The following is a 27,798-nucleotide window of genomic DNA, read 5'->3' on the forward strand; positions in this document are numbered from 1 at the left end:
AGCACTAGGTTGGAGGCTGTGAAAGTGATGTTTCAAGCCCGTTCAGATAGCCCATCCCAGGCCACTCCACAAACAACCTGAGAGATCTCTGTACTAACTGCCTGGCTCTCCAAGAGAAAATGTTATGACCCAAATTCCCAAAGTTAACTAGATATAAAGTTTGAACAACTGATATCAGATTATTTAAACTTTTTTCATGGCAGTGGGATCTAGAAGTACATCTAACCCATGATGTACCACTTTTTTTTTTTAATGAATTCCCAAGAGAACTAGCATGTGGGACACATATTAAAGACAGCCACATGGTCCATGACTGAGTCCATTGGCCTAAATCCCCACTAAAGAATGCCACTGAGCTTGTCAGGCAACAAGCAGCTCTCTCAGAGATCCATCTCATCAAACTCGGGGCCCCAAATAGACATCACTAATCAATTGCAGTGCACCGCTGTCAATCTCGAAGAAAAGCCTTAAACTCTTTTTCAAAAAATACAACATTTCCAAAATCCATCCCTAATTCATAAAAACCAGTGTAAACACTAAACCTACTTGCTGTTTTCCTGCCCAGAGAGTGAGGGACAGCTGGCTGTGTGTGCCCTTGTCCTGTGGCTTGCTACTCTGCTGTTCTAAGTTGACTATATAAGCATGGATTTCAAGCTTTGGGTCACTAAAATTCTGCCATAGATTTTCTCCTCTTCATGCTTCATTCACTCACACCAACTTGGTAAGGAGTACACCAATCTCTTGGCCTCCGTCTGCTCCCTCACTCCTATTTAAACCTCATTCCTCCAGTTCTTACATGAGTATCACGTGTTCTTAACCACTGACCTCTGCACCCCCAAATGTTGATTTCAAAGTGTACTAGAAGAGCTTGAGAGACGGTTCAGTGGTTAAGAGCACTGGCTGCTCTTGCAGAGGACCTGGGTTCAGTTCCCAGCACCCGTGTGACTGCGAACAGCCTTCCGTAGTCCCAGTTTCAGGGGCTCTAACTCCCTCTCCATCTTCCATGGGCACTGCGTGCATATAGTGCAGAGAAATACACACAGACAAAACACTCTACGCATAAAATAAAAAGAGATAAATTTTTAAAAGTTAACAAAAATCAAGACTCGTGAAGTTTTAAAAAAGCAACTAGAATTTTCTGTTGTTAATAGAGCAGAACAGCGGATGCCAAATTTGCCTGTTCTTGATGCTTATGCTTCCCTGCCTCTTACAGTAGAAAGCCCGGTTACACACTCTCAGGTTATTTTTTGTTGACTTCAGTCATGGTGGCCACAAGGTACTTGTTAAATAAAATTCCTATCAGTGAAGCCCCAGCTTTCCCCACCTCTTGAACAGAACTCTCTCTCTCTGTCTCTCTCTGTGTCTCTCTCTGTGTCTCTGTGTCTCTCTGTCTCTGTCTCTGTCTCTCTCTCTCTCTCTCTCTCTCTCTCTCTCTCTCTCTCTCTCTCTCTCTCTCTCTCAGGGCCCTAAGCTGACCTCAACTCCCAGGTGTGCCCTAAGTCTCCTTTCCTGTCTGTCCTTTTACAAAGTCAGGGAGATGCCAGGGAAGAACAGGAATGGCTTCACTTATCCCTACACGCAAAGGCTCTTAGGAATTGACTGATAATTTCTGCTGTACTTGGAGGAAGAATTCAAATCAGTGTTTCCCTCTGACACAGTGAGGTTCGCTCAGAGGAAGTGTTAACCAGATCAGTCAGGTTTCCAGGCCTCATTTCTCAGAGACTGGGAGGTTCTAAGGAAACAAAGAAGTCCAGTGGTAGGCAGCGTCCCTCCTGCTGTACAGCCAATCAGCTGCCTGTGGTCCCTGCTGTGTAGGTGAGGGGGTGCTCTTGAGCAGCAGTAAGGGCAGATAGCAGGTGCAGCAGCAAGTGGTCTTTCTAGGGTCATAGTCTTTTGCAGGCCTCAGGCACTGGGTCCTACAGTCCATAGGTTGTGGCATTTTTTCAGCCTTAGACATCAGGAAGGTGTCCAGGTGCCCTAGGACTGACAGAAATCTGCCACTTTGCCAGCAACCAGGGCTTTTTGCAGCCTTTCATTCTTTTATGGCCCCAGTTTTTTCTCATCTCTCTCTGCTGTTCCTAGGCCTTGGCTTCTCCCTGGGACTTTTCATCTTCTCTCATGGTCATGGCTGCTGGCACTGGCTGCTGCAGTAATGCCAGGTGCTGTGTTTGCCCACTGCTGCCCTTTCTGTCTCTGCCGTCACTGCTGTGGTGGTCACACCTACCACAGTCTCTACTGTCCCTCAGCTGCCACACCTCCTGTCTTTACTGTCCCTCCCACCTTTGCTGTGGCTTCTTCATTTCATCTCGCCACCTCTGCAAGATGATGATCACAAGAGACACCAGGTCACACTGCAGAAACAGTGCCCAGGAGGCAGCACCAGGGGCGGCGGCAGGAGGGCAAGTGAGGCTGGCTCGCAGAGTGGACCCAGGTGCCTGCCTGTACAGCAGATCAGCTTCCAGACATAACATCACCATCCCACCTTCACTATCAAACCACAGCCCTGGTCAAGCAGCAGCGAAGTGAGCAAAACAACACAGTGGGAGCTAAGGAGTCCATTTATGCCAACAGGACCATTACCTAATGCGGCGACATTTTAATACAGTTCCTCATATTGCGGTGACCGCCTCCGACCATAAAACTATGTCATTGCTACCTCATAACTGTAATTCTGCTACTGTCATGAGTTGTAATGTAAATTTCTGCTATGCAGGATATGCGATATGCAAGCCCCAGTGGGGTCGAGACCCACAGGTTGAGAACACTGAAGTAGATTAGCTGCATGTGGTACTTCATGATGCAGCCTCCACTGTAGTCATTGATAAAAGGAAGAAAAGAGTGGTAGGTTTGCGAGGTTACCCAGGGTGGCCTTTGTTAGGAAGAGAGAGCATCATGACCACAGCCATCTGGTATCAGTTGATCGGGCCTTGAAGCAGCAGGCTGGCAGAAGAGATCTAGCATCGTGCCATAGGCGGCATGATGGGCCTTGAAGGGCAAGCCTTCGATTCCAGAGAACAAATGGAGTTTCTCTCTTAAATGTTTTCTTTGCAGGTGAGGGAAACACCATGCCATGTGATCTAGCTTGGCCTGACTGATGTGCCCTGGAAGTTAAGAAGCCATTGAGGAAAACTGGCTCTAATGCAAGCTTGTCTTTGGTCTAAGAATTGAGGTGGTAGTCTAGGAATCGAGGTGCCCATACCTGCACATGGAAGGGAAACTGCAAAGCCACAGCATAGCCCACTTTCTCATCAACCCTGTCGGAGGGACGGAGGGATGGACATAAAGGGGGGGAGGGTTCAATTCTTAAGAACAAACAGGTTTTCTGAGTCAAGGTAATGGTTTGGGGACCTAACAGTAATTATATAGGGTGGGACACTTTTATGATACACCTTTCTTTGTTTTGATTTTGAGTCAGGTACTGTCCTATAAGTAACCCTTCACCCATGCTTCTGCAAGTAAGCCCGATAAACTAATGTGCTGGTGGCACTTGCTTTATCTGGGGGAATAGATGTCTGCTCACAACTCCCCAGGGAAAGTCACACAACACTGCAGCTCCACCTTCAGGAGCCAGAGTTGTACGTTGGCAGCAAGGAGCTGTGGTTATGGTGTGGCCTCTGAGTTTGTTCCGAATGGCCAGTGGTGGCACCCGGCTCACCCAAGCGGCTGTCTCATTGGCAGTCCTTTATTCAAGGACGTCAAGACACCAGGGTAAAGCCTAAGGGGTGTTAACGAGGGACGCAACTTGCCTCATTTTCCAAACTCTTTGCTTGTTTACAGGGAAGATGCGCATCAGAAGTACTTACACTAAGGACAAATCACTACTACTTACAGTGATTTGTACCAGTGTTTAATGGCACCTTCACAATAGTTGGCACCTACTCAGCCCTTGGACAAAGCTAGTCCTCAATCTGTCTTAGCTGGCAAATGCCTGGTGTGATGAGGTTAGAGACTTAACGTGGGGAGGGGGCAGGCAGTAGAGATGACCTCTTTTGCCTAAAGCATTGTTTTTTTCAGCCTATAGCTCGCAACCCCTCTGGGGGTTGAGCGACCATTTCACATGGGTCTCCTAAGACCATTAGAAAACACAGATATTTACATTATAATTCATAACAGCAGCAAAGTTATCATTATGAGGTAGCAACAAAAATAGTTTTAATGTTCCACAACACGAAGAACTGTATTAAAGAGTTGTGATACTAGGGAGGTCGAGACCCATGGCTCTAAAGCCAATTCAGCTTTCCTAGGGAATCATCAGTTAGGGGGACTGCCAATGTTGTCAGCGTGCCCTTTCAGTATTCATACAGTGACTCGCAGGCTTCATTTCTCCAGCCCTGCCTTCATTTAATACATCCTGAGCATTCATGATTGCATGAAATGTGACGATCAGATCCTATCTCTATTCTTGGAAAAGCAAAATATTCATATATACAGACAGAGATCTGGGACACGATCAAAGCAGTGAATTTTGCTGAGGAGAACGAGCCTGCACACCCATGCCCATGGCTTGCTGGAGGTTGCAGGCTCTGATAAGGAGCCATGTACATCCCAGCCCTGCTTGGGGCCTGTGACAGCAAGCAGAAAAATGAGAAGGGACTAGAAAACAAATAAATCCAGATCCAACGGTTTTGCAATATGGTCTTGGCATCGCTGCCATATTCCATGTCAATTAGGAGATGCATGTGGGTTCCCTCTGATGCTGGGCATCCTGGAGCTACCTTTGGATGAGATCCTGGACCATTATTAGATGGACTGCCTTCAGTTCTGAGCATGGCCAAAAGCAGCTTAGAGGCTGCACCATCTCTCCTTGCAGGACTCTGGGTCTGATGAAGAAATGCTTCCTGTGTAGCCGGGTTGATGAGCTACTGTTCCTTCTGGCCTCTGTCGGAAGGAGTCAGGGCAAGATGTCAACACTGAAGCAGGAGGAGCCAAAGCGGGCGTGGGGGTGGGGAGGGGTGGCAGGGCAAGTCAGGGGGGAAAGGTACCTAAAGTCAAAGCTGAGAATATCAGAAGTGGCCGTGTTGGGCAGAGAGGACAGAGGAGCTTGGAGTCTGACGCAGGGTCACTTCTGCAGGAGACATCTGAGCTAAAGCACTATGGGAAAACTGGGGCTTGGGGTCAGATTCAAAGGCAGGCAGAGCTTGTTAGGAAATCAGCACCAGCTTTCAGAACAGATCCTTAGCTGACTGGGGAAAATAAATCTGTTCCATGGGATGAACGGCAAGAATGCCATCAGCAGCCACAACTATCTTCATCTGTCACCTTCCAGAAGTTTCTACTGCCTCTGGTCTTAAAGGCCCAGCCATCTACAGTCTGCTTTAGGCTTATGGTCATTGGGGATGTGGGAGGAACCCCCGTAAGGGCCCACATTTCAGCAGGGGAGCAGTTGTAATCTGCTGCTTTGCTGGTAGGGCTCAGAAGCTAGCCACCTCTAGCCATTTGCACCCAGGCTTTAACATGAATAAAATCCTTTAATTTCCAGACCATTTTGCATTTTCTATTACGGAGTTTGTAATATTCATTCATGCTGAGCTGTCACCAAACCAAATTTGAAAACTGCATGTGATGTTAGGGATCCTGATAGCTCTCAGTGCCTGAGTTACCTCCCTCCATGGTACAATACTAGCGCACCGTCTTTCCAGTGTCTGGGCTCCCAGAGAGATGGCAGGACTGGCTGAGCTAATAGTTCGTTTCTACATTAAGAGTGAAAGCTATAAAATAGGCTTGGCTTTCTGTTGTTGTTGTTGCTGTTGTTGATATGAAAACAGTCACCAAAAATGTAAGAAAGTTTGATGTTTGACCCAAGAAAGTCAGATAGTTAAGCACAGTGTTTATATGTATTTTCTTTCTGTGATGTCGTCTTTTCTTCCTTTGGCTAGGGGCACCTTTCAGACAATCCCTCAACATTAGAATATGTGATCACACCAGGAGGGGTGGACAGTCTAGCTGCCTAGGCATGCTCTATCCCATCATTTTAATGGCCTTGGAGTCTAAAGCCCTGTCCTGACCTTGAGTGTCCATGGGAAGGATAACCTGTCTGTTGGACCTTTACAGCCTCAGCACAGACTCCGCAGAAGGCCACCTAGGAATCTTGCCCTGGCTGCTTGGAATGACAAGGGCTCTCATTAAAGTGTCACCCCGCCTTCCTCTGAGACAGGCGTTTGTCCTTTTGACAGGTCTCATTCTAGCCTGTGTTTGCCATCATTCCCAAGAATCACCCAGAGGCTGAGGCCCAGGTACTGCCCTGTTTGGCTCCCAGTTTTCTCAAAGGACCCTTCCTTGGTTGCTTTCTGAGAATACTTCTCCCTGAGAAGCCACCTGTGGGCCCACTCCAGGTGTCATGTGCAGTTGGCACACCAAGATAAGAAACTGTTGGCCACAGAGGGCCTTGTTTGGAAAGATATGTGCTTGTAGGCATGACACCGATGTCACTAAGTTGAAGCTTTGTTAGACAGGTGAAATGAAGGGAGAGATAGAAGGCCTGACGGGAAAATGCCACCTGACCACTGTAAGCGTGCGGTAGGGTGGTTTTGAGAGTACGCGGGAGACGGGTAGTGTCAATAGCATCCTCCACCCTCTTCTTCCCATTTCCGGTTCTTCCAAGTACTTCTGACATGTCCCAAGGATCCCCAAGCAAGGGTTCAGCACACAACAACAACAACAACAAAGCTGTCCTCTTTCTCATGGAGTTCATAGAAATGACTCTTCCCTCAAAAAGGCACCAAAGTGGTGGCTTTTGTGAACTGTTCTAGGCCCCGAATGCATTTTGCCTTATTTTAGTTTCATGTCACTGATTTTAAACTACCAATTTTTCATGATTTTTAAAAGTAATTTTAAGTTCTTTAAATTTTTTTTTTTTTGTTTTTGTTTTTCCTGAGACAGGGTTTCTCTGTATAGCCTTGGCTTTCCTGGACTTGTGCAGATGCAGGCAGATTACTGTGAGCTCGAGGCCAGTCTGGTCTACAAAGCAAGTCCAGGACAGCCAAGGCTACACAGAGAAACCCTGTCTTGAAAAAAAATCAATTCTGTAAACATTTCATGCATGCATATAATGTGTTTTGATCAGCTCCACCCTGTTCCATCCACTCTAATCCCTCCCTTATTCCTCCAGTAAATATTCCTTCCCAATTTCATGTGTTCTATTTTTAACTCACGTAGTCCACTTACTGCTCACCCTATGTGTATTGTATAAAGCCATCTCCTGGCTCACAAGTAGCCTCTCAGGGCCTACTCCTTGAAGAAAATAGTCTCTTCCTAATCCCAGTAGCAAACAATTAGCAATAGTTTCTCAGGTGAGGGTGGGAGAGTGCAACTGCCTCACCCGGGGCCCCCCATGTGGGATTTTAATCAGCACACACTGTCACAACTGAAGTGAGTTCATATGTGCAGTCACTCTGTTACGTCCTGAAAATACTGTTTCTCTGTGGTCATCCACTGTGTCTAGCTCTAATAATCATCCTCTCCCCCTTTTTGGCAATGATTCTTGAGCCTTGGGAGGAGATGGTGTGATAGAGACATCCTATTCAGGACTGAGAACTACTTAGACTCTTATTTTCAGAATGTTAACCATGTATGGGTTTCTCTGTTAAGTGCTGTTACTGCAAAAAGAAGAGTCTTTGATGAGGGTTGGAAGATCTTATGGGTATAAGGCTAAGTCTTTAGAAGTAGATTTTATGCTTTGTCCATTTAGTAGAATAATAGCTGTAGGTTCTGCCTGAGGCCTCATGACCTGCCTGGTCATGGATTCTTGGCACTGTCAATGGTGCCAGGGATGAGTTCTGTCTGGTAGAGCAGGCTTAAAACCCAACCAGAAAGTGGTTGGTTACTCCCATAACAACCATGCCATTATTGCAACAGTGAGTACCTCCTGCCTGATTAGTCATTACTATAGCTTCCAGGGTTCACAGTTGGGTAAGACTGATGATTATTCCACCCCCAGTAGTATTGATAGAACCTTCCAGTACTATGAAAGCTAACCTGGAAGAATGAAGCTTCTAGTCAGTGCCAGCTTGATACCGCTGTGGTATATGATTCAGTATGTGTGTCTTCAGCAACTGACTCTAAAGGTAACCAAGAGCAGTGGCAATAGTCTCATAGTATCTGGGGTGCTAGGGAGACCCACTGACCAACATCTCCAAAGGAAGTACCCCATTTTTGACACTGAAATTTGTATTTGACAGCTTGTAGTGTCTAAAAGAGGCCTTTTCCCCTTGTTATAGGATGACTCCATTTAACCTCTCCTCCTTGTGTGTGCGCATGTGTGCACATGGCACATGCCTGTGCATGTGTTTAGTAGTAGATTGTCATATGACTGTTCAAAGTTCTTCAGTGTCAGTCACTCCTCCCCCATTTTTCCCTGCCCACGTCCCCTTCCATCCCCAACCCCACTTAATCTGTTTTTTTCCTATTACTCCCAGCGGTCCCTCTTTATACCTCATGCATTTATCTCCCCTCCTTTGAAAGCTCCCTCCCTGTGTGGCTGCTTCCTTACGCCTTTCTGTGGGTACTCACTCCATTGAAACACACACATCTGAAGATTCAGAGCTAGCACCAGTCATGTGAAGAGGCAGACCTCAGATGGGAAAGCCTTTACCAGCTCTACATTTGACAGAGGCTAATGTCTAGACCATACAAAAATCTCAACAAAGTAAACATCAAAAGAAGCAACCCAATTAAAATTGGTATGAAACTAAAAAGAGTTCTCAAAAGAAGAAGTACAAATAGCTCAGAAATACTTTTTTAAGTGTTCAATGTCCTTAGCTGCCAAGGAAATGCAAATTTTAAAATCCTTTAAAATTTCATCTCACCCATTTAGAACGTCTAAGCATAAAACCACTAGCAGCAGGTGCTGTTGTGGGTGTGAGAAAGGAGGATATTTACTCACTGCAAAAAGGAGTGCAAACTGGTATAACCATTATGGGATTTAGGGAGGAGGTTCTTCCATGATGTAGAAATAAACCAGGGGTGACAGTGCACACCTTTAATCGCAGTACTCAGCGGGCAGAGGCAGGCAGATCATTGAGTTCAAAGCCAGCCTGGTCTACGTAGTGAGTTTTGGGCTAGAAGAGTTACCTGACGATGCCTGTCTCAAGCAAAACAAGCACAACAGAGAAAACGCAAGTCACCCATAGGATCCAGCTGTACCCCTCCCCAGCGTATACTCAAAGGACTCTAAATCCTATGACACAGACCCGCTATCCATGTTCACTGCTCTTCTCACAATAGCCAGGAAATGGAAACAGTCCAGATGCTCAGGAACGGATGAATGGAAAAATAAGGGCACTGTGTGTAGTTTCACAACACAGTGTTATTCAGCTGCTGAGAAAAAAGAAATTTGCAGGTAAACAGATGGAGCTGGAAGTAATCATTCCAAGGGAAGTAACTCAGACTCGTAAATACAGGCAAATCATGTCCAGTGTGCTGTGTGGACTCTAAGTTTCACGTCACTCATTTTCATGCATTTCACTCACCCTGTTTTCATGTCTGCAGAATCCCACCACCCCTTCTCTATAATTAAACATATTTTCCAAGTTAGAGCTCAGTACAATATTCATTATGTTGCTATCTACTGGACTCCGGGCTTTTGGGACACCCATGGTGGCAAGAGAGGTGCACTTGAAGCTTAGGGTTGAAATGCAAGGGAAGAAAGACCCACCATTCTGGAGTTGTCAGGTGAGGTAGGGTGTGATCAAATAGGGAACTCCAAATATCTTGTGGTAAGCCGATCACCCCCACTGTGAGTGGACAGGGCGGGTCATGCACGCACAGAGAAATGTAGCTTATTGGATGGCACCCAAACCTCCTGCTATTCTTCCCACTTCCCTTGTTAGCTCAGAGAGTGTGTGAGAAAGCTGCAATGAGCCGTGAAATGTGTTTGCTGCATGGCATGGCACAGTGAGATTGGGTTTAACAGCAGGTAGAAATAAGCGCCTTCCATAAATTAATTCAATTGTAGTAACAAAGCGTTCAGACACCAGGATGCCATGGCTGGCAACAATGAAGACCAACTGTATGCAATTAAAACAGGGGAGCCTTCCTTTCCAGGGATTTGAGCCAAAAAAAGAAAATAAAATGAATGCTCAAAAATGGATTTCCTTTTCCCAATTAGTTCAAAAAATGCTAATTAGGTGAGTATATTAATGAATCATGTTTCTAAAACAATAACGTTGGGTGCTTCAGCCCCTCCTGTTACAGGCACTCCGATGTCTCTCAGGTCCAGCATCCCCAGTTGGTCTCTTCATCACAAAACAAACACAATAAAACCATACTGACTTCTCTTCTGACTGGGCAGCGTGACTCTATGGGAAATCTAGACACAAGCAGGAGACACAGCAGCTAGTTTCCTGCATAAACCTCTTGTTTGTGATCTGCCATGTAGTGTGGGCACACATCACACAATCACACTATACACACACTCCACATTGCACACACACCACATCATATACCTCTCTCTCACACACACACGCACACACACACACACACACACACACACACACACACTCTCACACAAAGTCACATTAGTTTTGTTGCAATTGCTAGACAGTAGTGGGCTCAGGAGAAGGAGACAGGGTGACTAGTGTCCTTGCTGGGGACACTGATTTTGAATCAGGAAAGCTAGGATGTCTCAAATTCTGTAAAGTCACTCACATTGACAATTTCTGGTTTCTGTTTCTCCATGGCTACAAGGGAACATGCCTCAAATTACCTACCATAATAAAACTGAGTTATTTTAAGAAAAAAAAAGCAATATAAAATAGCTAGAAGCAATATGATTATATATTTAATATACAGTTATTGGATACATTTATGACTTAAAATATTAATTTTATAATCATGAAATATGACCACAGAAATAATGGTTAGGATAGTTCTTACTTGACATGAGGCATAAAGTCCACAAGTGTTTCGAAAAACAGAGATGTTTCTGGGCCTTCCTTCTAGCCATGGGTGGTAAAGATGTGTTCATTTTCCAGGCTCCTCTAGGTGACTTCAAAGGTCCCTCTGTCTATTGTCACTAAGGGAAGTTAGTACACTCAAATTCTGTAACTTAAAAGCTGTTAGGGAGGAAAATACCTCAGTTTTTCATGATTTATTCTAATCACTGAGGCTGAAGTTCATGCTATTGACAACTATGACATTCTTCTCCATTTTGGAAATAAGTGTCCAGGCAAACAACATCAAGATGACAGTGCTTATAGGATAGCCAGCTGGGGGTGTCTTGAAAGAATTTTACTCTCATACAGGTTGGCATAAACAAGCCTTAGTGTTTTGGGGCTGGAGAGACAGCTCCAGCTCAGAAGTTAAGAGCACAGACTGTTCTTCCAGAGGACCTAGGTTCTATCCCCAGCACCTGCATAATAGCTCACAACTGTTTGTTACTCAGTTTCAGGGAATCCAACACCTTCATATAGAAATACATGCAGGCAGAGTATCAATGCATGTAAAAACAAATAAACAAACAAAGCCTTAGTGTTTCAAACCAAGTTAACAGGTTAGTATGAAAGACTCATGATTTACTGCCACAACTGGTGCTATATTTGGCATAAAATAGCTTCATACTCCGATACACCTGGCCTGGCCTACGCATGTGGCTAGAAACAGCATCACAACTCAACCTTGTGGCTGAGGAAAAGGCTCAGAAATTTTGGTAAGAAACTGTGTGATAGGGAGGACATTAGGGGTCTTCTGGGACCTTGCGATTCTAAATGCTTTCTGTGTGATGCTGCCCAGGTGCTGCGAAGGGGACACCAAGTGTGCTAGCTGTGCGTCGTCCTCAAGGATGAGGCCAGGCAGCCTGTCTTTTCCTAGACACCAGCCAACGTCTTCAGTGCTTTACAGAATGGAATTCCAACAATAACACTGTCTTAATTGGTTTTCCTTGTTGCTGTGATAAAATGACCTGACCAAAAAAACTTAAGTGAGACAGAATTTATTTAGCGCAAGATTATAGCCCACTGTGGTTGAGAGAGTCATGGCAGCAGGAGCTCGCAGTGTGAGTAAGTCAAAATCCGAGTGGCCTCCCAAAGCATGAGCTTCTTGCAGAAGCAACCCTTTGCCTTAGTGTTGGTGACAACTAAGTTGGTCCCGGGTACCACAAGCCATGGTTATTCATCAGTCATGACCAAGGCCATTTTCATCTCTTAGAAACACAGATGGACAGATTCTGAGTATCCATTCCAGTAAGTGCAATTTCACTGCGGCATTCTAACCTGTGGAATGTCTGCGACTGTAACTTCCTAGGCCTCACCCATTCCTCAGCCCCTTCCTCCATCTGCCTGAAAACAGGATGCCAATGTCCAAGGCAACTATGACAGAAACTGCAAGTGTAAGATAGCAGAGTACCCACAGCCTGGACCCCTAGATAAATCCTTCCGATGAGCACTGTGTTCTGAGAATAAGATATAGAGTTCAGCTGCTGGAGAGACAGGGCTAGTTCATTACAGCTGCTGATGACAGATGCTGATGCCGGCCTAGGTACCAAAAAATCCTGCTTTGCAGCACCGATGCTCATGGAAGCTTTTGGTGTTACCCCTAATTAAGTTCAACCATCCACAGTGCCTCTGAAACCAGTTTCTGCAGTCTTAGCTGATGAATAAATCATGGGCAAAAAAAAAAAAAAAAAAAAAATCACTAGACAAATAAATAAACAGATCTGCCAGAAGTAGGTGCCTTGGAGGGCAGTGTGGAGCAAGATGGCAGAACGGCTCCTCCCCTAGGCCCTCCTGTTGGTGTACAGAGCAGCCTGAAGCAGTCAGTAATTTATTCTCTGGGAAGTGAGGCCTATATCACCATTCAGGCCTCCAGTTCTTGGCGGTAGTTAGCAAGGGGCCCAGAAAGAGAGTGGCCAGCTCATCTCTACTGCTCTGTGGCTGAGCAGGCTTTTCAGGAAATTTGTATCCAGTTGTAATTTTTTGGACAATAAATAGCATGATTCATATAGCACAGAATGACTATGTACCTAAGATCATTAACTAAACAGTGAGAGGCCCAGTAAGATGGTGGAGGTGCTTAAGCGTGTGAAGAACAGGAGTTATACAGTTGGCCACAGAGATCACTCTGAAATAAAGCCACCATTAGATAGAAAACTGGGAGAGCTTGCAGACAATAAAATACAGTTTTTGTGTTTATTTGTTTTTTGCCAGAGAGAGAGAGAGAGAGAGAGAGAGAGAGAGAGAGAGAGAGAGAGAGAGAGAGCACGAGAGCGAGAGAGCACTACATGGTACATGGAACTCAGTGTATAATTGTGCGTGTGTGGAGATAGACACAGAGCCACTCCCACTCCCCACATCACCCGTGAATCCCCACAGGTGCCAAATGCTACTGCCTTTCAATGTGAGGGACCAGACACCCACTTTGGACCTTATTTTCAAGTTTTAAGAAATGTTTTCCTAACACCTGCCCACTCCGTTTGGGATCATAGGTAATCTCCAGTCATGGAAAATGACTGGTCTCATCTGTATTCATCTGATTATTTTCAAAAGTGGTTTTAAGTCACCATAAAGTTTCCCTTCAGCATGTGGACTGAGACACTTCCATCAGTATACAGACTGAGAAACTTCCAAGTTCAGAGTCTTGACTTCTGTCTGGAAATTTCTTCATGGCATCTGAGGCTGGGCACTCACAGACTCCATTATTTCGTCATCTGATCCAGAAGGTTAGAAGTTGAGTCTGTGGGTTTCTACCTGATGCCACAGGTAATGCCTATAGAAAGGAGCTATACTGTCCTAGAGCATGCTGCTGGTCACGTGGGCCTCCGATCTCTGTAGGCACTGAGCCCACATGTACATCTTCCAGGAAGGCCTTTTCATAGCTTAAATGTGGCCCTAGCTACACAGGTGACTTGTTAAAGTCAATCTCGGGACTTTAGATGAAATTTCCACTGAACCTTTGCAAACAACCAGACCGCCATGCAAAGTGGAGCATCTCGGTGAAAGGCGTTTCTTGAGCAGGTACCAAGCTTTGTCGTCTCAGCTTTCCTTTGCAGAATGTACTTCTTCATCTATTGAAATAGGATATCAAAAGACACACAGCTGCTTCAAAAACCAAAAGAAAAAAGGAAAGAAAATAAAAAAAAAGAAAAAGAGAAAAAAAGACACTGTGAGCCACAGTTAACTTTCTCCTGTGCATGAGTTCAGTCCTCTCTAGAGCAGTTTACCCACTATGCCTTGGGTAAGCAGCTGCTTCCGTGGAACTGTTTCTAGACTGAAGAACTCTGGAAGCTCTAGCCAGCCCCTAGAGTGGTCTAAGTGAAGGCTGCCTTACTCTCAGCAGCTCGCTTCTGGAAGATGGATGGGAAGCCTTGGAGGTTGCTGGTATGCAGGAGTGCCCTTTTCCAGAGGCTCAAGCCTCTGCTTCCTCCCTGAAGATGCTGGAGGCCTGTGGCGTTAATGAAAGCTCAGAGGGTGATGGGAACATCTGCAGAAGGCAGTGTCTGACTGGATGTTATGTTTGTTGGTAAATAGTTGTCCTGGCTAGGTTTGGGGCCTTTTTTATTTTGGTCAATTTGGCACACTGTGTCACAATTTGACACTGTGTTTCTTAACCTGTGTGTCCTGACCCCTTTGAGGGTTGCACATCAGGTCTCCTGCGTATCAGAAATTTACAATACACTTCATAACAGAAGCAAAATTACAGTTATGAAATAGCAACAAAATAATGATATGGTTGGGGGCCACCACAACATGAGGAACTGCATTAAAGGGTCACCGCATTAAGAAGGTTGAGAACCACTGGGCTAGCGTATTCTGTGAAGACAAGCTCAATTGAGGAAGTACCTTCATTAGAGTGGCCCATAGGCAAGTCTGTAGGGTATTTTCTTGCTTAATGATTGATTGTAGGAAGGTCTTGCTCACTGTGAGTGTGCCATCCCTGGGCAGTTGGGTCCTGGGTTGTATAAGAAAGCCAACTGAGCAAGATATGAGGAGCAAGCCAGTAAGCAGCACCCCTCCATAGCCTCTGCATCAAGGTGTCTCTTGAGTGCCCTTCACAGCTCCACTGATGGTGGTCTAAAACCTGTCAGCTAAGTGAACCCTTTCCTAAAGCCACAACTGTTCTTGGTCATGATGGTTTATCACAAAACAGAAAGCAAACCAGGACAACAAAATAAAAATGGAGGAGGGTTAGTTTTCCATTGGGATCCAATATTCTTTTTCTAAGAATCTATTTAATATCTGCCTTGGGCAAGGACATATTGTGGTCAAGGTATTGAAAAAATGTCTGGGACCTCCCAGTTTCTTCTGTGAAGTTTATTCCTTCTGATATATTAGTGATATTTTATCCACATACACTTATTCTTTTATTCAGCAAGGCAGTTTTTGTTTTTCAGCTTTTACAACCGGGCTAAGTCAACTTATGAATACCCAAAATGGGCATAATTCTTTCTTTCTAGGTATTCTTGCCCTCCAAGATGACAAAATAAATGTTGTGAGTCCACTACAGGAACTCTGAGACATCCAAAGATTCTCCAGTGTGAAAGCCACACTATTTTTTCAGTATGCTTATTAAACTCAGTGCTGTCTGCTGTTAGGCTGCCTAGCAATCCACTTTCTTTAAACCATCTTAAAGAAACAGCAGGTAGGAAGAGGGAGGGAAGGGAGAAAGGAGGGAGGAAGTGGGAGGGAAGGAGGAAAGGAGGTAAGGTGGGAGGGAGGGAAGGAGGAATGGAGGGAAGGCAGGAGGGAGGGAAGGAGGAATGGAGGGAAGGCGGGAGGGAGGGAAGGAGGAATGGAGGGAAGGCAGGAGGGAGGGAAGGAGGAAGGGAGGGAAGGCGGGAGGGAGGGAAGGAGGAATGGAGGGAAGGCGGGAGGGAGGGAAGGAGGAATGGAGGGAAGGCGGGAGGGAGGGAAGGAGGAATGGAGGGAAGGCAGGAGGGATGGAAGGAAGAAGGTAGGGAAGGAAGGGAGGAGGACTGCCATGAAATGCTGGCGTTTATACAGACCCCAAATCTCAGAGGATTGTAGGAGAGGGCTCCCAACAGTCACCTGGGTGCCTTGAACACTTTTTCCATGTAGCAAAACAGGAGCTTCTATTTCATAGGATCTAAAGGTACAGCCATGCTGTAACATGAAAACAGGATACATAATCACGGTGGCTTAGATGATCAGCATGATAGGTAAACAATATTTTTATATTCGATTTTACTTAGAAATTACTCAGGTATCCAAAGATTATCCATTAGTTACTTCAATTTGAAACTGCTATATGATGTGAAAGTTAACTATGGACGTTGAAAGGTACATTGAAGCAGACATTCAGCATCCATAATTGGCACAAAAGGTTTGTCGGTATTATACAGCTCAGCTCATCTTAGAATCATTCAATTCAGTTGAGAAAATTGATATTCCTCGATCCTAAATATTACATAGGAACAATATTAGCTAATCTGGCAAGTAAGTAGAAAAAGTTTAAGAAATTCAAATTAATCCGGGCACAGTGGCACAAGTCTGTAATCTCAGCACTCAGGGAGGCAGAGGCAGGTGGATCTCTGTGAGTTCGAGGCCAGCCTGGTCTACAAAGTGTGTTTAGGACAGCCAAGGTTCCATAGGGAAATCCTATCTTGAAAAAACTAAAACAAACCAAAAAAAAAAAAAGAAAGAAATTCAGATTAGTCTCTTCAAGAAAAGAAATCAAAACTTAACTTTTTAAAAAATCTTGGATTATACCACCTATTGAGAACCACCCCCCCAATTACCTATAGCTATTGTTACATCAAAAGCTATTAAACCAGCCTGATGTGGCTCACTTTGTTGTATGAGCTGTGATTCCTTGGGAAAAGCCAGGATTTCCAGAAGTATAGATTCTTTAGTTTGAGGGGAATTCTGGGAATCTTAGATTAATGTAGGTGCTTAAAATCTCTATGAACCAATTGATTAAGAAATAGCATATTCTAATTTATTAATGCCTTTCAGGAGAAGGAAAGCACTTCTCTCTCTCTCTCTCTCTTTCTCTCTCTCTCACACACACACACACACACACACACACAATACTCATACACATATGTGCACACACATATACATGCACACACACACACACACACACACACACACCTGCGCATTCACAGGCACACACATACAGACATGTGTACTCACACACACAATCACACACACTCACACACTAAGAAATTAAGTTTGCCTTGGTCACATGCAGTTTGATGTGCACAGACCTTCTTGCAGCTTCCCTTCCAGACACTCAGTTACAAGGGGCAAACAGACAGGATCTGTGCACACTCGCTGGCCGCATCTGAAAGGGCCATACTTTGCGTCACAGAAGGCCACGCAGTTCTGGAGGTCAGAAGTCAAGAGATGAATTAAAACAGCCAAGAAAGTAGAGTCTTGGCCATTTCTCATTCAAGAGAAGAGACATTCTCATTCCAGTGGGGACAATCGACAAGGTCATGCCACCTCGATCCCAGTCACTGTAGCTGCTCCAGAAAGCAAGCTATGGATCAGCCACAAACCAGGACCAGACTGAAGCCATATCCAAGTAAAAACAGAGGTGGAAGATGGTGAAAGGAAGATGAAGGGAGAAAGAAGAGTCTGGAGAGAGCTGGAGTTGGGATCTGAGTGAGGAGCCAAAGGAGCTGTGTCAGCTGCAGCAGCCAGGCCGTGCTCCTCCCCAGCACAATTCAGTTGGCGCAGACAAGTTTCGCTGAAGCCTCCAGACTGACAGCTGTAATGACTCCGGTCCTCCAAAAGTTAAAACATACAGATGCAGAGTGAGTATGTGTCAGAAGACTAACTGAGTCATCAATCCCAGGAGCAGTCAGCTTGTCAAGCTGCTTAGAGGAACGTGTTTCCAAGAGGAGAGTCACCATATTCTGACACTCACTACTTTATTTCTTGTCGGTTTCCATTTCGAGGAAATGGGGCTTTTTAGTTTACCAAGAGGTACAGCCTGAAATACCGGAGGTTGTTGCTATGTACTGTAGAGGGCTGAAAAGTGACCCTCCAAAGATGTCAGTGACCTCATCTCTAGAACCAGGTCCCTGGGAAGTTCACAGAAAAATTATTGTACAGTTTCACTTGGTTAAGGATCCTGAAACTAAAAGAGGGTCTTGAATCAACCGGGCATGATCAATTAAACCGATGGTGGCTATCAGCTTTCACCAGGCCAAGACAGATACTTTAATTTTAGCCAGTCTGGATCTGTACCTGACTTCTGGCTTTCAGAACTGCATGATGATTCTTGGCTTCAGCCATTACACTTGTGATAATTGACTGTGGCAACAATAGGAGATAGGCACAGTGGGACAGGCATAAGATTTGCCACCATTCTACAGGATGACGAAGCTGATTACTGATGTTAGCCTTCTGGTGATGTAGGTTCCCTCTGGCTTCACAGCTGCTACGGAGGGCAAAGGCACACACGGGTACATTTTCCCAGAGAGCTGGCTCATTATCTGGTGATTCTGTTAGACCATGTTCAGTGTGACACTGAAAGACTGTGTCAGCCGCCCTTTGCCTCCACTGACTGGGAAAGACCAGGAAGCATCTTTTCATTTCATAGAATATAAGACCCATGAGGGCAGAGTTGTATTTGTATCAATTCACTTTTCAATGCCAGGGTTTTACATACCGCCTGACGTATTGTGTTGGAGGTGCAAAGTGTGTACTTCCTGAGTACGAATGACCCCTCTGAAACCTTAGCTCTGTTTTTGGCTGTGAAATTGGTGATCAGCCACACTGCATTCTTCCTGGTCCTGGGTGTAACCCTGCCAACCTCTCTCCCATGCTGAGACTTCTGCACTCATTTGCCTGCTTGGAACCCACATCCCCACTGGCCGAGCTACTGTGCAAATGGCTGCATCGTGTCTCTCGTCTCTAAGAGCATTTCCTCTGGTAGCTGGCTGTCCTCATCCTCTTGTGCACTCTCCCAGTTCACACAGCCCTGTGCCACCCTTTTGCGGCACCTAAACGTGATGTTAATCTGCCTGTGTGTACCCTCCTCCATGGTCTGATGCAATAAAGTAACCAGGTAAGCACGCCTGGCTCTGCAATTAAAGCCTGTGTTATATTAGAGAAGCTTACTGACCTCTGACTTTATTCTCTCATCTGTAACACAGAAGTGATATTTTTAGTCCTCCCTAGGGATGGGTGTGAGGGTTTGATGTCCAGGGCTTAGGGCAGAGCCTGGTGCGTAGCTGATATACAGGAAGCTCTTGCAGAGTGTTGTGCTCCATGCTGCCCACCTAGCCCTGGTGTCTGATGCAGAATATCCAGCTTCGTGCTGATGTGCATGGGTCCCTTTGTTTGTCCACTGAGTGTTGCGATCTAAGACGAACTGTATGAACAGAACCATAGGCAAAGCAACACTGTTTATATAATGAGAAAAGCTGCCCAAAGCCAGGAGAAGCATCTCCCTCTACCTAAAAAAAAAAAAAAAAAAAATGCCTGGAAGCCAATGTATTGCTGCCCCTGAACAGGGCTATAGATACCTAAGCCTTGCTTTGCCATAAAGACAAAAAGACAAGCATTCTGCTCTCCCAAAGGACCATGGACTCTGAACAATTGAAACCCTGCCTCTGGTGCTCTCTCTCTCTCTCTCTCTCTCTCTCTCTCTCTCTCTCTCTCTCTCTCTCTCTCTCATTCTCCCATTCTCCCAACCCCATCACTGCTTCCAACTTCAAGAACCTCCCTAGAACCCTCGGACCCCATTAAGATGACCCTGGAACCAGCCTTTGGATTTCTAGGAGTCCAGCCAGGCCTTGAATGTCTTCAAGGATCATAAAAGCTTCTTCTGGCTGTGATGATCCAGTGGCCATTTCCTGCCTTCTTTGACTCCTGGGTTGCTAGCTAGGTTGAACGCTGGCCTCCTCTGGCTCTTCTGCCTAAGACTAGGAAAAACCAGGCTATTGGGTAACATCAGGGAACTCTGTCAGCAGCCATGGCAGGTTTAGCAAACTCCTGCCCTTTCGGTCATCTTCTTGGAGACCCCCAGGGAGGAAATCATGAAATGAGAATAGTCACTTTGCAGCTATCCCCCGGAGCCAGCATGGCTCTTTGTACATGGAGAGAAGCTATAGCATTGTGCATATGCTTATAGAGTATTGGCATTATTAGTGGTGTGGGCTGCATCCAAGGTACTGGGAAGAAGCCTTACTGACAGCCAGCCAAACCTTTCTTTTTTTCCATCTGCTATTAGATAAGGTTTTCCAGTCATTACTCTTGTGGTTCATGTTTGGATGCTTTTATTCCCCTACCACAAAAGACCCCAAAATACTGCATAAATATAAGTGTGAAAAAAAGTCTAAATGGAGCCCCTGAATCACGACTTTGCCTCTGAGCAGCACAGTGATCTGGAAAAGGGTTTACAGCCCCTGAAATGTCTCTGCAATAGGCACAGAGACTGGGTCCTGGGTCCAGATTTCTAGAATAGTATATCATCCAACGCATACAGCACTCTGCATCCGAACAGGATAAGATGTGGTTCTGGGAAGGACTTAACAGAAAGTGCGGATCCCAGTTTACCTGTCTGAAAACTACCATTGACATGCTTAGCAGGGCAGGTGAAAGGAGGAAGTCCAAGAGCCATGCTGTTTCCTTCCCATCTATGTAGCCTGACATTTAAAGGGCCACTGGCCCAGGAAACAGCCTGAGATTAAGATGCTGCCAGTGGGCCCAGCACCTCCTGGCTGCTGCACACTTTCAAAGGCCCCTCCACTTGGAGTCTTATTTTTGAGAGAATCACCTTGGGTCGACCTTAGGAACAGATAACGTTTTCAAATATGTTCCCTTCTATCCGCCTTCCCTCCTGCATCTCCCCTAGGTGGCTGGAGAGGACAAGGTCACACTTTGACAAGAATGGGAAGAATGGAATGTGTCCAGTCCCCTTTCCTGGTCTCTAAGCTATAATTTGCATCGTTCCTTCCCAACTCTCAGATGGGCTTGGCCCATCTGCTGGGTCCTTGTTCTCTTTCCAGCTGTTACCCCTGTCCCAGCCTCTTCCCAAGAGACTTATGCTGCACCAGCCTCCTCACCACTGCATTCCATTGCATCGGGGTATCTTAGCCTGAAAGTGACATGGTAACCAGAGGGAAGATTCTAGATGGCGCTGGCACCAGTCCCACATAGCCAGTTGCCAACGATAACTTTTACCCCGCCATTGGTCAAGTTGCTATCCCTGCATTTCCCATTCTGAGGCCTCTGGTCTTGGTACTTATGATCTAGAAAGAAAAAGATTGAAGGATTCAGACTGGCCATGGTAGTGGATGACGCAGTCAGTCACGGATGTGATTAGATGGGACAGGGACAATGGCCCAGCAGGTGAAGGTGCCTGCTAACAAACCTGTCAACCTGAGCTCTATCCCAGAAGAGAACTGACTCTTACAAGGTGTTCTCTCTGCACACCACAGTCCATGCACATGTGTACACGCTGATAAGTATTGCTTATTTTAAAAAAAAAATAGTTTAATTAGAACATTCAAGAAAGCAGGAATATGCTCTTTAGAAAACACAGTGGGCCAGGGAAAGCAATGACTTACTCTGGGCATGAGGCTTGGGTTTTCCCTCCTCTCTGCTTCCTCTGGACAGATAATTCTAGCAAAGGCGGAGCATTCCTCAGAAGCCAGTTTTACCCATGATTCGATCTTTATAAGACGATATATAACATGTGAGAATCTGCATAGGAATTTAAGTACTCCAAATTTAAAGACTTTACTAGGTTAAAGGTACCACCCGGCTGCTAATGCTCCCTTGAGAGGGAACACGGGGTTACTTCTGAGCGATGTCACTCACTGGCCCTCACCTATCTTGGCAGCACACAGCTGGCCCAAACTAGAGTCAGTCACCTCCATACTGGGACACTACCAATTGACACCACCATTATCTTTACAATCGAGTTCCGGGGCCTTGCCCACCCCTCCCCCACTATTCTTCTCTAATGTGTGGGGGCCTGTTGTTCAGTCCCTCCTGGAGCTAACCTCATGCCTAGCATTCCTACCCCACAGTACTTGACTAGATCTTCTAAGTGGGAGTTGGGACAGAGTGGGGTGTGTGGGGGTGGAAGAGAGAATGAGACACCAAAACTCAGAGGACTGCATCTGTGACACTTTCCTGTCATATTACAACTCCTTAAGAAAGGAAACTTCTTTATTTTAGACTATTTTTTTTAAATTGTAAACTAGGCCAGCCTGGTCTACAGAGTAAGTCTAGGACAGCCAAGGCTACACAGAGAAGCGCTGTCTTGAAAAACAAAAACTAAAGCAAAACAAAACACCCCCTACAAAAAAAAAAAGAAAGAAAGAAAAAGAAAAAAAAAGCTTATATGAAAGAAACATTTACTTTGTTCCATGGTTTTAGTGGCTTCAGTTGTGGTAACATGTCTCTGTGAACTGTGGACCTGTGGTGAGGCAGAACACGGGGGCGTGGAACACATGGTGGAGGCATGTGCTTCCCCAGGTGTCTTATTCAATGTTCTATTGCTGTGAAGAGATTCGATGACCATGGTAACTGGGGGCTTCCTTATAGTTTCAGAGGATTAGTCCATTATCATCATAGTGGGGGACACGGTGACATGCAGGTGGGTATGGCCCCTGAGCTGAGAGCTACATCCTGATGCACAGGCCTCAGGCAGAGGAAGAGATAGCCTGGGCCTGGCCTGGTTTTTGAAAACTCAAAGTCCAATGACACACTTCCTCCAATGAGGCCACACCTACTAATCCTTCTAATCCTCTCAAATAGTTTCATTCCATGGTGACCAAGCCTTCAACTATATGAACCTATCTATGACAGTCATTCTTATTCAAACCATGACATCATGTGCCTCAGCCTTGTTTTCCTAGAACATTCCATGTTAGAACAGGCCAAGCACGTCTACATCATGGCTCTTGACAGCGGTGTAAGAAGACATGGGGTCAAGATGATCAGAACTTGGGGTGAAGGAGACTTAAGTAATGAATTGTGAGCTCCCAAAACGTTTGCAGCGCAGAGCAGCATGAACAAAGATGGAAGTGCAGCCATTGGATGCGCATGAAAAACCTCAGCTCTCTGCTGCAGTGAAACCACACGAGACAGGCATGCTCTTCCAAGCAGCTTTGTCAGCAGACTTGACACTCATTCTAATGTGTGAAATGGCCTCCTAGCTCCTCTGGCTTCTTCATTACCTCCAAATGTGTGACAGGTTCTTTTGATGGCACTTAGGATGTCAGACATTTCTTGAGGAAAGATGGATGTCAATCAAGAGGTCACTGGGGGTATGAGGGGGGGATGTGTTGAGTTCCACTGTCCCTCTACTCCTCTTGTGTAATAATAAAATGACCCTGAAGAACACTCAAAGATAGCAGTAGGAGAGTCACTGGAGGGTGTGCTGAGAGAAAACACCCGTGCACACATACCACTTACGTAAAAAATAAGTTTCGTGTTTTAGATATTAAAAGTCCTCATCTATGATTTAAAAGCCAAATGCTAAGAGAACAAAGATGTTGAACACTGTGGTCCCCACACCTAGTGAACATGAGCGATTTGAATAGGTTAGAATAGATTTCACTGTGCAAGTAATAAACATACCACCAGTGACCTGCAGGACAAAGGCTGTTGGCTGGCATTTGGTTCAGTTAGAAACCCCTACTTACTTCTGAGCTCAAGTTTAAACTCACCCCATGCATCAGAAAGAAGCAGAAGTGTGTTGGCCTTAGCCTGGTGCCAAGGAGACATGGTGTGAGGGGAGTCTGGAAGCACCTGTTTCCCTTTGGCCTTCCCTTGTGGCCTGCAGTATGTACCATCCCTAATGAGGACACAAGAAGCTCTGGGGAGGCTATGAAGGGTGGCTATGTGTCCAGGGTCCCCAGCAAACTGTGCCACCTATAGCTGGTACTAGTACTCCCAGGTCCCCTTAGTGAAATCCCAGATGGACTGAGCTCAGGTCCCTCAGTGAAACCCCAAGTGGATGGCAGACTCAGCTCAGGTCCCTTAGTGAAACCCCAGGTGGATAGCAGACCAAACTCAAGTCCCTCCCATGAAACCTGTGGCTGTGAGTTGTCTGGGCCATGAGTCTCGGATGCAGAGGTTCTCTGCAGTTTGATAGATGCTGCAGCCCGAGGTCAGGAGCATGTTTAGACAGGATGGCTCCGAGACTAGGAGGAGCAGAAAGTTCCAGGGCCCCGGACCTTGGTAAATTCTTCCCATGAGAGTGTTTCACATAGTTTTGATGACTGAAATGTGTGTGAGAGCATGGAGCTGAGACAGTGCTGGGCAGGTTTGTACTTCTGTTTAGCTGTCCATGTTTCTTGCTCTCAATCTAAAACTGAACCTCACAGACTGGGGAGGGTACAGTCCCTGGACCTCTTTGTTCTTTTCCACAATGTGGCCATTTAAGTCTTACATACCCAGTGAGAACTGATAAGCAGCCTAGCCTAAATGTTGGGGCTACAAAGCCCAGGCTTTGACCCTAGTATCTCCAATGGTAGCATCCAGCTATTTGTGTCTCTGAGACTGGCCTTAGAGGCGAGGAGGCACTAGCCCATCTCCACCTTCCACAGTGTGGTGGTTTGAATGAAAGTGGCCCCCCATAAGCCCATAGGGAGTAACATTATTAAGTGTGACTTTGTTGGAGTAGGTGTGGCCTCTTTGGAGGAAGTATGTCACTGAGGGTGGGCTTTGAGGTTTCAGAAACTCAAGCCAGGCCCAGTGTCACCCTCTTCTCTTCCTACTGCCTGCTGATGTGAATGTGGAACTTCTGGCTACCACCCGTTGTAGTCCAGCCCCTCCTCCCACAGCCTAACTTACACTCCACTTTCTGCCACAGGAACTCTTTTCTGGTAAAAAAAAAAAAAAAAAAAAAAAAAGTTCCTGGTCCCAGCATCCTCTTTAGAGATTCTGTCTTGCCTTGGTGCTAGACACCTGGAGGATGTGTAAGTGTGAGGAGTGGGCTGGCTGAGAGCAGTGCGTGCTAGCATAGTGGCTCTTACTCTTCCTGCAGGGAGAGTTATGGGAAGCTCATTTCAGATGCTCATCTTCAAGAAGTAAACTCAGGCTGTAATCCCCCCTGCCTCTGCTCAAGAATCAACACAGTGGTCCCTTCTCAGTACCCTCTGGCCATGTGCACCAACTTCTCCCTGTGTAACTCTCTGGATGCCTTGTTAGCAACCTGCTCTCTTATCCCTGACACTGTCCCACTGACACTAACACCATCATTTTCCTTCTATCTGTGGCCACTCTGTTCCCATCATCCTCTGCACCACACCCATCGGAAACATGAGACACAAAGCAGATCTCCGCCCATTGCTAAAAACTCTTCGGTGGCTCTTACTGCTAATGCTGGGCTCCTTCACTCAAGTTGGGATCATCTTAGCCGTCTAGCCCCCACACTCCAGGCACTGAGCCAGGGATGGTGACATAGCACCAAGCAGAACAGAGTAGGCGGTAACAAATAGCTGTCAAACCACTATGGAGAGAAAGTGTCCCAAGTAGATAAAGGAGAGGCCAGGGAGGAGCTGGGCCACAAGAGGCCTCTGTATCAAGATGGCTTTTGGGAGACATAAAGGACTCTAAGACAGGAAGACACATGGAGTATGGGTGCCAGAGGACAAAGGCCTGGAGGGGAGAGTGTGCTCAGTATGTTAGCAGAGGTGGATGCTTCTGCAGCTGAGTAAGGGAGAGGTGCGGGGGAAGAGTCCAAGTGGGTGGGGGCCTCAGGGTCACAAGATGCACTTTAGCTGTGCTCAGAAGAAGACAGGGACCATCAGAGTTTAAGCGCCACAGCACCATAGGCTTGCATGTTTTTACAGGTGAAGAGGGTAGAGAGGGGTTTGAATAGGGTGGCTACTGTGTAGGTGGGGAAAGTGGTCTGACCCCAGAGGGCAGTGGAGCTGGCTGGATCTGCTAAAGACTTGACTGTAGAGCACAGGAGAAGGTAAGCCAACTGCAAAGCTGGGACCCTGAGTATTGAGGGAATGGGGTCTCTGAGATGGGGGGGGGGTAGAGCAGTGGTGCAGGTTTTGTGGAGAGATAATTATAGCTTGTAGATGTGAGGTTGAAATTGTCATCGCCTGCCTCCCTCACACTGCTTATCTATCAGTTGCCCAAAATGTGATCTTTTTCACCCCAGGGCCTTTGCGCCTGCTGTACCCCCTCACACACAGGAGCGCAGTTCAGTCAGGTGAGAAACCAATAGGCTCTAACCACCAGGCTCCTTCTCTGTGCTTCCAGTGTGACTGTCAGCTCCTCTCCTGTTGAGAATAGTTTGGAATCGCATCTTGTTTTTAATAATGTTTATCGCCATCCATCACTGCTAGTTTGTCAGTAGGTAAGGGTCAGAATCCTGTCTCTTGGGCTGCCTTGCGCCAGCTTGGATCCTGGCATGTAGTGGATGCTCAGTAAACATTTGTTAAGGTAACTTAACAATGAATAGGAGTCATGTCTTTGTACCCTGGTGGCTCCCTGTCAGGGAGAGATGTCACTAATGATTAGCCAGGTGAAAAGGATCCAGCATAGATAAGGCCCAGCGAGCATCTTTGGGGTGTCCAGGGTGGGCGTAGGAGAAGACACAGGATGTGGCAGGGAGAGCCATGTGAGGTCAACTAAACAGAAGTGAGCAGAGGGGAGAACCATAACAGGACAAGGGAGGGGCCAGGGGCAGTCACTCAGAAGAATGGAGCAGAGGCGAGAGGATGCCTGGCCAGCCTAGGATGGGTTCCCTCCCTGACACAGAGGGAAGCTGCACAGAGCTTTACCAGGCACACAGCAGGGGGCACTCTAATAGCTCCTCCTTGGGGAGGGAGGGAGGGGGTGGGTGGGTAGAGTCACTGTAGTCTTAAGTCAGAACTCAGTGCAGTTGTCAATCAAAGGCTGCCTCCCCATTGTATCCTTCTGGACACCAGAGAGAAGAAACCACAGTGAGCCAGCCAGCCAGCCAGCCAGCCAGCTGGGCCCAGTGTTTCCTAAGGCTGCTTGAGCTCTGCAAGTCCCACAGGCACTGTCCAAGCTTCCTGTGATACTGACCAGTCTTAGCTTTGAGTACAGTGGGAAGATTGGCTTTTCCCACCTCTAGTCAACTTTAGGCTTCAGGAACAAGAAGATTATCAATGTATTCTCCCTATATCAACCTTTCCTTACCCAAGACTACTCCCTGACCAAACCTAGATGTTTCTCAGAGCCTGCAATAAGTGACATTTCCATACACTGTTTATTTTGTCCTAGGGAGGCATCCTCAAGGTGAACTTTTACCATCTTATGCCTTTGTATAATCGATCATGCATACGATTAACAGGTACATTATGGGAAGAGACAAGCAACTATTGCACTCAGTCTAGACTGGTGAAGCTGCTAGTTTATTTGGGTTACTCACAGAAGCATGGGTGACTGGGCAGCTGCCTCACCGAAAAGCCCACAGGATATAGGTGGCCATTTTTCAGGAAAGCTGCATCCCTGGAGTCCCCTGTGCACCTTGCAGGCCACCTCACAGCATCTACCCTGGCCCCAGCATTTGCTGCCTGTTTATACTACCCCGGTGAGAGGCCTCATGACTTTCTCGTGAGTCTTCTGAAACTGCTCTATCCCTCCATGAAGAAAGAGCTACAGCTCCCCTCATCACTAATGGAGAAAAGACAGCTGTCAGTTCAGAGCAGGGCTGGACAGGAATGGGGCAGTGCTAGGATGGGGGCAGGGCACCATCGGACACAGCCTGCCAGCCAGGCTTCCTTGGCGCTGTGGAGACAGTTGGCTTTGTTTAGCATTAGAGGCTAGTGGAGCCAAGCTTTGTTGGGCCTGTGGGCTCCTTAGCTGTGGGATTTTTTCTTAAACTTCCAAGACCCTAAAGCATGTGATATCTGTTCTCTATGACTCCAGCTGGGATGTGTGCAGGGTTATG

The sequence above is a fragment of the Acomys russatus genome, chromosome 3 (genome assembly GCF_903995435.1).
Source record: "Acomys russatus chromosome 3, mAcoRus1.1, whole genome shotgun sequence".
Classification (NCBI taxonomy): domain Eukaryota; kingdom Metazoa; phylum Chordata; class Mammalia; order Rodentia; family Muridae; genus Acomys; species Acomys russatus.